This window comes from Urocitellus parryii, chromosome Y (assembly GCF_045843805.1).
Source record: "Urocitellus parryii isolate mUroPar1 chromosome Y, mUroPar1.hap1, whole genome shotgun sequence".
Lineage (NCBI taxonomy): Eukaryota > Metazoa > Chordata > Mammalia > Rodentia > Sciuridae > Urocitellus > Urocitellus parryii.
In genome coordinates, this window is record NC_135548.1 from 5,680,124 (window position 1) to 5,691,045 (window position 10,922).

Genomic DNA, 10,922 nt, shown 5'->3' on the forward strand with positions numbered 1-10,922 from the left:
TAATGTCAGTTTGAGGTTCTTTCTTCATTTTGGCTTTGGTTGCTATTTGCAGGTATTGAGAATTGTTCATAAGTTTAAGCACTTGTTTTTCCTACTTGAATCATTTAATTTCTTATTTCTATCTTCCTTTTTTTGCCTAATGCTCTGAGTAGGGTTTCAAGGACATTTGTTGAATAGAAGCAGTGGGAGAGGGCATCCCTGTCTTATTCCACTTTTTAGAGGGTATGCTTTCAGTTTTCTCCTATTTAGAATGATACTGGCCTTGGCTTTAACATATTTTAATATTTAACATATTTTAGAATGTTGAAGTATTTTCCAACAATAAATGTTTTTGTTACAATAAGTATATTTCCTTCAATAAGTATTTTCCTAGCTTCTTGGATGCTATGTTTAGCCAAATGCTTATTCTGCATTTACTGAGATATCATTAGAACCCCAAATCTCCACCAGAAATGTTATAAAACTAATAAATTCAGAAAATTATCAGGATATAAAAATAACACCCATAAAACAATTGCATCCCTATACACCAATGATGAATCAACTGAAAAAGAAATTAGGACCACTGTAACATTCACAATAGCTTCAAAAAAAAATTGGAAATCAACCAAACAAAAGCAGTAAGAGACTTCACCAGTGAAAAGTACAAAACACTAATAAAGAAGTTGAAAAAGACCTTAGAAGTTAGAAAGATCTCCTATCTTCTTGGGTAACAGAATTAATATTTTCAAAATGACCATACTGCAAAAGGCATTATACAGGTTCAATACCTTCCCAATCAAAATCCCAATAATGTTCCACAGAAATAAAAAATGCAGACATGAAATTCATGTAGAAATATAAGAGACCCAGAATAGCCAAAGCAATCCTTAGCAACAAAAATAAAGCTAGTGGTATTACACTTAAACTATACTACACAGCAATAGTAACAAAGACAGCAGGGTATTGGCACCAAAATAGACCTGTACACCAATGGTAAAGAATAGAGAAAAAAGAGACTAACTAACGCAAATAATTACAGTAATCTTATATTAGACAAAGGAACCAAAACATACATAGGAGGAAAAAGAGCCTCTTCAACAAACGGTGCTGGGAAAACTGGAAATCCATATGGAACAAAATGAAATTAAATCACTATCTCTCACCATGCACAGAACTGAACTCAAAGTGAATCAAGAACCTAGGAATTAAACCAGAAGCCTTGTGCTTAATGGAAGAAAAAGTAGGCCAAAATCTCCATCATGTAATATTAGGCCCCAACTTCCTTAATAAGAATGCTATAGCAAAATATTTTTAAAAAGTATCAATAAATGATATGGACTCAAATTTAAAGGCTTCTTCTCAGCAAAGTCAGCAAATGTAACAATTAGTGAGGTGAGTAGAGAGCCTTCAGAATGATCGCAACTCTTTACCACAAGCACATCAGATAGAGCACTACTCTCTAGGGTATATAAAGTACTCAAAATCCTTAACACTAAAAAATCAAATAACCAATCAATAAGTGGGCCACAAAACTGAACAGACACTTCTCAGAAGAGGATATATAATTAATCAAATATATATAAAATTGTTTAACATCTTTAGCAATTAGAGAAATGCAAATCAAAACTAAGATACCATCTCACTGCAGTCAGAATGGCAGCTATCAAGAATACCAACAATAATAAGTGTTGGAAAAGATGTGGGGGGCACACTTTTACATTGCTGGTGGGACTGCAAATTGATGCAGGCAATCTGGAAAGCAGTATAGAGAAAGCTTGGAAAACTTGGAATGGAACAACCATTTGACCCACGTATCCCACTCCTCTCCTCAGTCTATATCCAAAGGACCTAAAATCAGCATACCATAAAAACACAGCCACATTAATTTGCTAGTAGCTCAATTCATAATAAGTAAACTGTGGAACCAGTACTGATGCTCTTGGATAGATGAGTGGGTGAAGACACAGTGGTGTATACACACAATGAAATATTACTCAGCATTAAAAGAGAATAAAATTATGGAAATTTCAGGTAAATGGTTGGAATTGGAGAATATCCTGCTAAGCAAAGTAAGCCAATTGTTAAATAAACAAAGGCCTAATGTCTTCTCTGTTAAGTGTATGCTGATCCATAAAGGGGGTTGGGGGGTAAGAATAGAGGTAGTTTGATTGGGCAAATGGGGAGGAAGAAAAAGGAAAAAGTGATGCAGGTAGGAAAGATGGTAGAATGGGATGAACATCATTACCCTAGGTACATATACGACTGCACATGTAGAGCAACTCCACATAATGTGCAACTGGAAAACATAAATTTGTGATCCACTTATGTACAATGAGTCAAAAAGCTTTCTGATCTCATGTATAACTGAATAGAATTAATAAAAAATCAACTAAGAAAACGCTTATTTTATTTATAAATTACCCAGCCTGTGGTCTTCTGTTCTAGCAATTAAAAACCAGAGAAAGACAGGGCTCCTGAGGGAAACAGAGATCAGAAGGTCAGGGTTGAGCACCAGAGCAAAATGCACTATCTCCCATGGAGAGCTTCCTTCTCTCTAGCTCCACAAAGAGAACAAACAGAGACAAAACCTCCTGATGGCTGTTGGAAAGGAGGTCACTGGGAGGGACTACTGCTCGTACACTGTCCTCTGGAAAACAGGTTCATTATCTCCCAACTTGTTCCTTTCATTTGTTGTTACTAATAATCATATCTTACTTTTCAAACCCAAACCTAGCACAAAATGTTATTCCAATAGAGGCTGTATTTAAAATGCAATATGAAGAAATCCATGTCTAGACCTACTAGAGCAGTTGAGGAGGATCCAGGCTATCCTGCCCAGGCTTCAGGTACTCCCCGGGGGACCCAGGTAAGGAAAGACACCCAGGAAGAAAAGACATGTTTGGGAAATAATTACTTACTACCCCTAGGTTTCAACTCCGGATAAACCAGCTCTATTTGACACAGTAGTGCCATGGCACTAGACAACAGAGTACACAGTACATGCTGCCTGTAACCACAGGATGCAATTGAAAAGACAGGACAGAGCATAGAGCATCAGCACTCCACAGGCTTTCCAAAGTTAGCAGATAAAGCAGACAGCTTGATATTTCAGAAAAAAAAAAATATAGCAGGAAAGCAACATTTCCAGTATATACTTAAAATTTTTGCTTAAAATCCACACTTCAATAGTAAGTAAATAAATAAGATTAGGACTTATTTATAAGAAAAAAAAATTAGAAGTCCCAGTCTCATACATAAGTCTGGGTCATATAAATCCTAATCTTATAAATAAGTCTATATTACAGCAAAAACATCTCATTTTACAATTCACAAAAGACATTAGGTCTACAAAGCATGCATGTGGAAAAGGAGTCTCTGATCTTTAGCATCACACTCCTCAGCCCAATAGTAATGAGCCCTTCTCCTGATAATTGGTGATGGCTTGAATTAGGAACCTGAATTCACATTCTTGCTTTCAGTGTGATTAATTGTATACAATACAATTCATAATTTATGTATAATCTATATATAATGGCTTATACTATCTGTATAAAGTCATTCTTTCTAAAAAAAAATCTTCTTTGGTATTGGGAGAAAACCTAGGATGGCATACCTGGTAGGCAAATGCTCTACCACAGAGATAAACTCCCAACCCATTAAAAAACCATCATTGTTTTCTTTTCTTTTTTTTTTTTTTTTGGTTGTGGCTAGGGCTCAGTGATAGAGTGCTCACCTCACACACAAGAGGGATTAGCTAAGAAGTCAGTAAGAGGTTAAAAAGGAGTAGTAAGAGAGGATACACTTAATTGCTCCTGATCCTAGTGGGAAAGTTTCACGTTTATTATCATTAAGAATGAGATAGGGGTGATATGGCCACCAGCGCCCAGGTGGCAGGAGCAGAGGCAAGCTGGGACAAGTTGCCCACACTGAGGGGGAACTCACCCAAGCCCAAGGGCAGAAAATTTAGAGAAAGAGCTAAGGCCCAGTGGGGTGACTGGGTCACTAGTGGGGATTCACTGGTGCAAGCCCAGGCCAGGGCTCTGCATTTCCCGGCAGAATGAAATGGTTGGCAGAGCCCAACCCTTCATGGAATTCTGAGTGTTTGGGTCACAATTAACTCCTTGGTGCTCCAGGAGGTTCAGAGAAGAGGTGGATAGAGACTGAGGTGGTTGTCAGAGCAGGTCTGATGGCTCACTGAAATTGTGACAGTATTGTCCTGGTTTAGAGGCCTAGACTCTGGCTTTGGCTACTCTTTGGGCCACATGGGGGACAGCTTGGCTTCCCTCACCAGCAGTATCTCCAAGTCACCTAGAATGAGGTTCTCTATTATTTCAAGGATGTAGAAGCAGGTTTAACTAATTATTGAATAAAGAACCTTGAAGATACCAAATGGATGATAAAAGATTTAAAATCTATTGTACTGAGCTGGAAGAAAGGTATGCAGCATCAGAGCTACTGATCCAACATCAATCTCCAAATTATGGGAATGAACTGGAAGAGAAATAAGTAGAAATCAGGCCACATAAAGCAAGACAGTTTGCACTAGAAGATGAGTTGTCAACACTGCAGTCAGTAGATTCTGGAGAAGGTGGAGTACCAGAAACCACTGCCTCACCTTCATTTAGTAAAGAGATTAGTCAGTTTTCAGCTTTTTCCAGAGATGACATGAACTTCAGTGATATCATTTCATCACAATAAGAAATCAACAGACTGTCAATTGAAGTATGAAGACTTGAATCTCATATTCACCATTAGAGGGATATAGCTCAGGCAAAGGGAACACATAATCTGATCAAAGTAAAATCTGCACACTACAAGATACTATTAAGTCACTTGAGCAAAACAAAACTCAAGACCTTGATCATCATCAAGAGGAAATGTCAGGGCTGGGGATGTGGCTCAAGCGGTAGCGCGCTTGCCTGGCATGCATTTGGCCTGGGTTCGATCCTCAGCACCACATACCAACAAAGACGTTGTGTCCACCGAGAACTAAAAAATAAATATTAAAAATTCTCTCTCTCTCTCTCTCTCTCTCTCTCTCTCTCTCTCTCTCTCTCTCTCCCCTCTTTCACTCTCTCTTAAAAAAAAAAAAAGAGGAAATGTCAGTTTTCAGAATGCACATCAAAAGAAACTGGTAGAGATAAATTGCCAGTATCGAGAGAAATTAAATGACTACTTAGAAAGGATTGAAAAACTTGAAAATCAGTTTAAGGTGACTCAGGAGTTACAGTAACTGATGAGTCTAAAATCGGTGAGATGGGAAAAAACTATTCAGGTTCTACAAACTGAAAAATTAGAGTTAAAAATTAGAGAATATAAGGATCAAATAAAAACATTATTAAAAAATATCTTTGGCAGAAAATGACAGTGATTTCTTGAAGAGAGAAAAAGAGCAGCTCAATGTGGAAATTTGACAAATAATTGAACAGTGTGAAAACTTGGAACTAGAATGTAGTCAATTACAGCCTTTTGTGATGGAGCAGAAAGATGAGGAAATTAAGAATTTACAGAAAATCATTGAATAAATAAAAGCCCAGTTGCAGGGAGACACACACAATACACCAGCAGATAATTCTGATAGTTTTCAAGAAAAAATAGTTAAAGCCTTCCTATAGAAAATGGAAGTGAATACACAACTTGTATAACTATGAAACTGAAAAATAAATGAAAGGAATCCAAGAACGAGAACTTGATATTCAACTTCTAAATGAAAAGAATATATCTTTAACCAAAAGACTGATCAGCTGTCCAAAGATGAAGTTGGCAAACTCACTAAAGTTATCCAGCAGAAAGACATGGAGAAACAAGATCCTCAGGCTAAAATTTATTCAGGAAAACATGATATGATTACACTGCAGCTCTTGTCTATGTCATCACTTACCTCCCAGTCCTCAGAGGTCAAAGAGCTGAGACAATCACTGCAAGAAAAGGATGCTACCATTAGGATGCTCCAGGGAAGTAATCACAGGTTGTCTTGTGCAACTGCTGCCATCTCCGAGAGAAAAAAGAAAGAACATGAACAACCAAATTCCAAAATTAAACAGCTCAAGGAAAAACAAAGTCTGGTACAAAATTTACTGAAAGAAAAAGACCTCTTAATCCAAGCCAAAAGTGATCAGTTACTTTCTTCAAATGCAAAGTTCACTAACAAAGTGAATGAAAATGAGTTGTTGTGGCAAGCAATTGCTAACTTCAAGGAGAGGATATTAATTTTAGAAATGGACATTTCTCAACTAAAAGGGGAAATTGAAAAAAAATAATGAAAACATCCAAAGAAAAGGCAATGTAGAATGAAGCATTACAAGAGACGAACATGAAGTTCTTTGTGATGCTGCAAGAACAAGAGTTGGAGTACTATTCAATGAAAGAGAAAACTCTTGCTTTTGAGCAACTGTATCAAGAAAAAGAACAGGGCAAGGCTGGAGAATGAAATTGGCTTTTAAATACAATTGAATCCATTCAGGATAAACCATTCTATGTCAGCAGGAGACAGACCAACTAACCGTGTCCCTAAAGAACCAACAGATGGAAAAGAGTACACTCCAGTAAGAGGTTGAATACTTATGTGACAAACAATTACACATAAATCCCAGGATGGACAAAGAACTGGGGAGACATCTTTTAGAATGAGAAGATTCTTAAATCTGGGAAATTTTGGCTGAGAGAAGAGAGAGATGAACCTGAGAGGAAAAGTCACACTATTGGAGGAAAAGCTACTTTCCTCTTCTAATGAAAGTCATCAAGCCAGTTTGCAGGCAGAGTCCCTGCAGAAACAGGTGCATTTACTCTCCCAAGAGAGAGATGAGAAAGCATCGCAGCTTTCACTCTATCAGGAACAAATAAAGCAGTATGACATGTCATTAACTAACCTGCAAATAGTTCTAGAGCATTTCCAACAAGAAGAAAAAGCTATGTATTCGGCTGAATTAGAAAAGGAAAGACAATATATAACCGAATGGAAGGAAAAGGAAGAAAATCTAGAGAGGTATTATTATTACGGGAACATTTGGATGAAGCCAACAGTGTGTTGGATTCAGCAACCAGACTTACACAAAAGTTACATCTAAAGGAAGAACAGATTGAAGGACATGAAAAGGACAATGAACTCGAACAAGAAATGTTGAATAATCACAAAAGAAATTGCTGAACTTGGAAAATGGCACAGAAGGAAAAATTGACAAAGCCCTAATGAGAAACCTGTTTATTGGACATTTTCATACATCAAAAAGTAAGTGTCATGAAGAGTTACAGTTATTAGAAAGCATCCTGTATATTTAAAAAAAGAAAATGGAGCAGTTTTGAATGAAGATGACTGTGGTGTTACTAAGTGGATGACGGGTTGGCTTGGGGGAGAATAAAAAATTGTCCCCAGCACATTTTTGAGACCAAATGAGCAATCTCTGCTTAATAGTTCTTTGCCAGAACTTTTTGTTAAATTTCTGGAAACAAAATCTTCTTCATGTGTTTAACAACCAAAACTTTCTGCTCAGGTGCAGCAGAATTCAGAGCTTGTAAAAGAGTGGCTGTGAATCTGTTCTTTGCACCACATTCTGTGGCTGTGCCACTGATGAGCCTACCTGGACTTGGACATGGTGGACCTGGGAATCTATATTTGAATCCCATCACAGACTTCATGCCCACTTTTACACCATTGCCAGTGTCCCCTGACAACTGTGCAAGGGTTGTACCAAAGGACCTTTTAAAGCAATAGATGATTCTCAAGCCAGAGATGATTTAGCAGTTTAAAGAAGCCATAAACACTTTGAACTATTTACAGAGTGGCCTTTTTGAAAAGAAGTTGTGTATTTGCAGAGAAGAAGAAAAAGAAAAAATTGGTATATAGAGCTACCAGGTGTTTTGACTCCCCTCTTCTCTCTCTCTCTCTCTCTTTTTTTTTTTTTTGTATGTTGTTGTTTGGTTTTTCTTTTGCTGTAGCACTTATTAAAATTTTATTTGTGTTTATTTTCTGTAGCTCTTTTTGTGGTGAGCCTTTTCTGTGAACTGTGGCCGCCATTACAAGATGGCGCTGGTTTCCCCTGTAGTCTGTGACAAACAACTCCTTATCAGAATGAGTTGGCACGCTGTGACTTGGCACCCTATGAGAAAAGTCCACGTGGCAGTTGTGCATTGGGGCTTTATCTGCTTTATTAAGGCTGGGGCACACGGGAGTAGTAGTAGTGGCAGTAGGAGTAGCAGTAGAAGTAGTGGCAGTAGGAGTAGCAGTAGAAGTAGTAGTAGGAGTAGCAGTAGAAGCTAAAAGACATGTCAAAACAAAGGCCTGAATAAACTACTGAAAGAAGAAAAAGTATCAAGGACCTGAATAAACTGCTGAAAGAAGATTCCTGAGTTGCGTCTTCCTTGCGGGCAAGGGGTCGCGACAAGTGGTGCCGAGACCCGGGAACCAGAACTTTCAGTCAGTCAGGGGTGGTGCACCGGTTAGTCCCAGGTAAGTGGGATCTGCGATCAAAGAAGGGATAGTCCCAGTAAATGGGATCCGCGTCCAAAGCGGGGTCAGCTCCTCTACAAAGAAAGAGAGAGCCTCACATTTATTGCAGCTGCACTGTGTACTTTCACTTTTGTTTTCTGTGTTTCTTTTGTTGTGTCATTTCGCTTTTGTTTTTTGTGTTTCTTTTGTTGTTGTGTCATCTGTAGATAAAGAGAGAGCGGAAAAAAAATAATAATAATAAATAAGGCGCTCCTCTGTAGATAAAGAGAGAGCAGGGGAAAATAATAAAATAAGACGCTCCTCTGTAAATAAGGAGAGAGCGGAGTTTTGTATTTTCACTTTCTTTATACTGTTTGGAACAGTATGGGTGCTACTCCCTCAAGCCCAATTTTGCTGGCCTTGGATGGGTTACTGCGTTCTAAGGGACTTAAAGTGAAGCGGAGCACATTACAGAGGTTTTTAGAAGAGACTGACTCTGTAGCTCTTTGGTTTGTTTTTTCAGGGAGTCTGACGATTCCCAGCTGGGACAAATTAGGGAAGGACCTGGATTTCGCTTGTGAGCAGGGTATCTTGAAGGATGGTGTTATACTACTTTGGAAGTTAATTAGAGGATGTATAACAGATGGTAAATGCCAAGAAGCTGTGAGCGAGGGTCAGGCCATTCTTGAGCAATTGCATGAAGAAAAATCGGAGGGGTCACATAGCGAGGTAGCAGAAAGTATTAGGAGTAAGAGTGGTGAACAGATAAGGGAGTCTGAAGTTAAACAGAGGAGAAGGCTCTATCCGGACTTGACTGAGTTAAAAACTCCCAAGGACGCAAGTAGCTCGGACAGTTCTGAGGAATTAGATCCACCCTAGCCGCTCTCAACCCCGCCTTCTCATCTTCCCCCTCCCTATCAGGCCCACAGAAAAGTCTTAATTGACCTTCTCCAGAATATTCACCATGGCTTATTTTAGGACTTTCAGCAAAAAAAAAAAAATCTCTACAAAAAGGTTTAATGTAGATAAACTTCCTATTTTCATGTTGCCCTGTTTTATTTGGCTACTGTCTGAAAAAATCAGCATTCCAGGCACTGGACACTCCCTTACTAGTTTTTCACAAAAATATGTAACAAGGCCTCTGGCCTTGAGCTGGGCTTCACAGTGCTGACTACATTTCTAAGATAAGGGAGTTACTAACTGGGCTCCATGGTAACAGCTGGCAGGAAAAAGAACTGGAAAGGGAGATAGAGGAACTGGAGGGTCAATTGAAAAAGTCAAGATTTAAAGCACCTACGGCCCTGATGCTGTCACGCTCCCTCCTTATAACCCCGATTGGGACAAGGACAACCCCAGAAGGCTGGGGGATGTTCAGTGGCAGCCTAAGACGGCCCAAACTTCCCAGTAATTAAAAACTTGGATGGACAGCCGGCCAGAGTGCATGTTCCTCTAGCCTTTAAGGATATTAAGCAACTAAAGGAGGCAGTTACTAATTACGGATCCCATGCCCCCTTTACATTGACTCTCTTTGAGTCTTTCTCTGCCAATCAGCTGACACCTAGTGACTGGCAACAGCTTTGCATGGCTGTGTTGTCTGGAGGGGATTTTTTGTTGTGAAAAGGTGAAAATCAAGAGAGGTGTCGCGAGCTAGCCCGAGTCAATCAGGACGCCGGCTTCCCATGGCATAACCTTGAAATGTTAACAGTCTTGGGACAATATGCTATCATAAACCAACAAATTAATTATAATCCTGGGGTCTATGCTCAGGTAGCTACAGCAGTCATTTAGGCTTGGAAGGGTCTACTTATTTCAAATGCTAAAACAAAAATTTCAAAAATTGCTCAAGGACCCTCTGAGCCTTATTCTGACTTCATTGCCTGATTGATGCAGGTGGCAAGGAAAATATTCCCTAACTTGGAACAAGCCATGCTGGTCATTAAGCAATTGGCTCTTAAAAATGTAAACTCCTATTGCCAAAATGCTATTAAATCTACCAGAACAAAGAGTGTTGATGACATGATTCGAACTTATAAGGATATTGATAGAGCTCATATTACTGGACAGGTTCTGGCCGCTGCCCTCAAAACAGGAACAGGGGCCCGCCCCAAGGTCTACTGGGCAATCCAGGGACGGAATGATACCCTGGGGAGTGGGCGACTTTGTCACCTCCCACGGACCAACCCCTTTCTATCTGTAGACTCTCCAGGGGAACGCCAGGAAGTGCAGGATATACAAGAGCTGCAACCGCAGGTCACAGAGACAGAACAAACTGCTACCGCAGTAAGATCTTAGCCAGGCGCGAAAAAATGCAGACAAACTCAAACAAAATGCAATTGGCTAGGAAAACTTGGAGAACTTTTGCCCCTAAAATGGGCAGCGGACTCCATGTTGTTTGCATCACCATGGTAACCATGGGGTGCCTGGCCGGAAGAGTAGCTTCCTGGTCCCACCTCCCACACCTTTTCGGGCTTCTGATTGGTTGTTCCACAGTCACTCAGACAGGATTTCTGGTCCC

General features: G+C 39.4%; 2 pseudogenes; both read left to right on the forward strand.

Annotated features, from left to right (window-relative positions):
• The first annotated feature begins 2,758 nt into the window (after nucleotides 1–2,758).
• On the forward strand, nucleotides 2,759–5,507 carry LOC144249036 (thyroid receptor-interacting protein 11-like; annotated as a pseudogene).
• Nucleotides 5,508–5,777: 270 nt separating this feature from the next.
• LOC113199499 (thyroid receptor-interacting protein 11 pseudogene) lies at nucleotides 5,778–7,693 on the forward strand (annotated as a pseudogene).
• The last annotated feature ends 3,229 nt before the right edge of the window (nucleotides 7,694–10,922 follow it).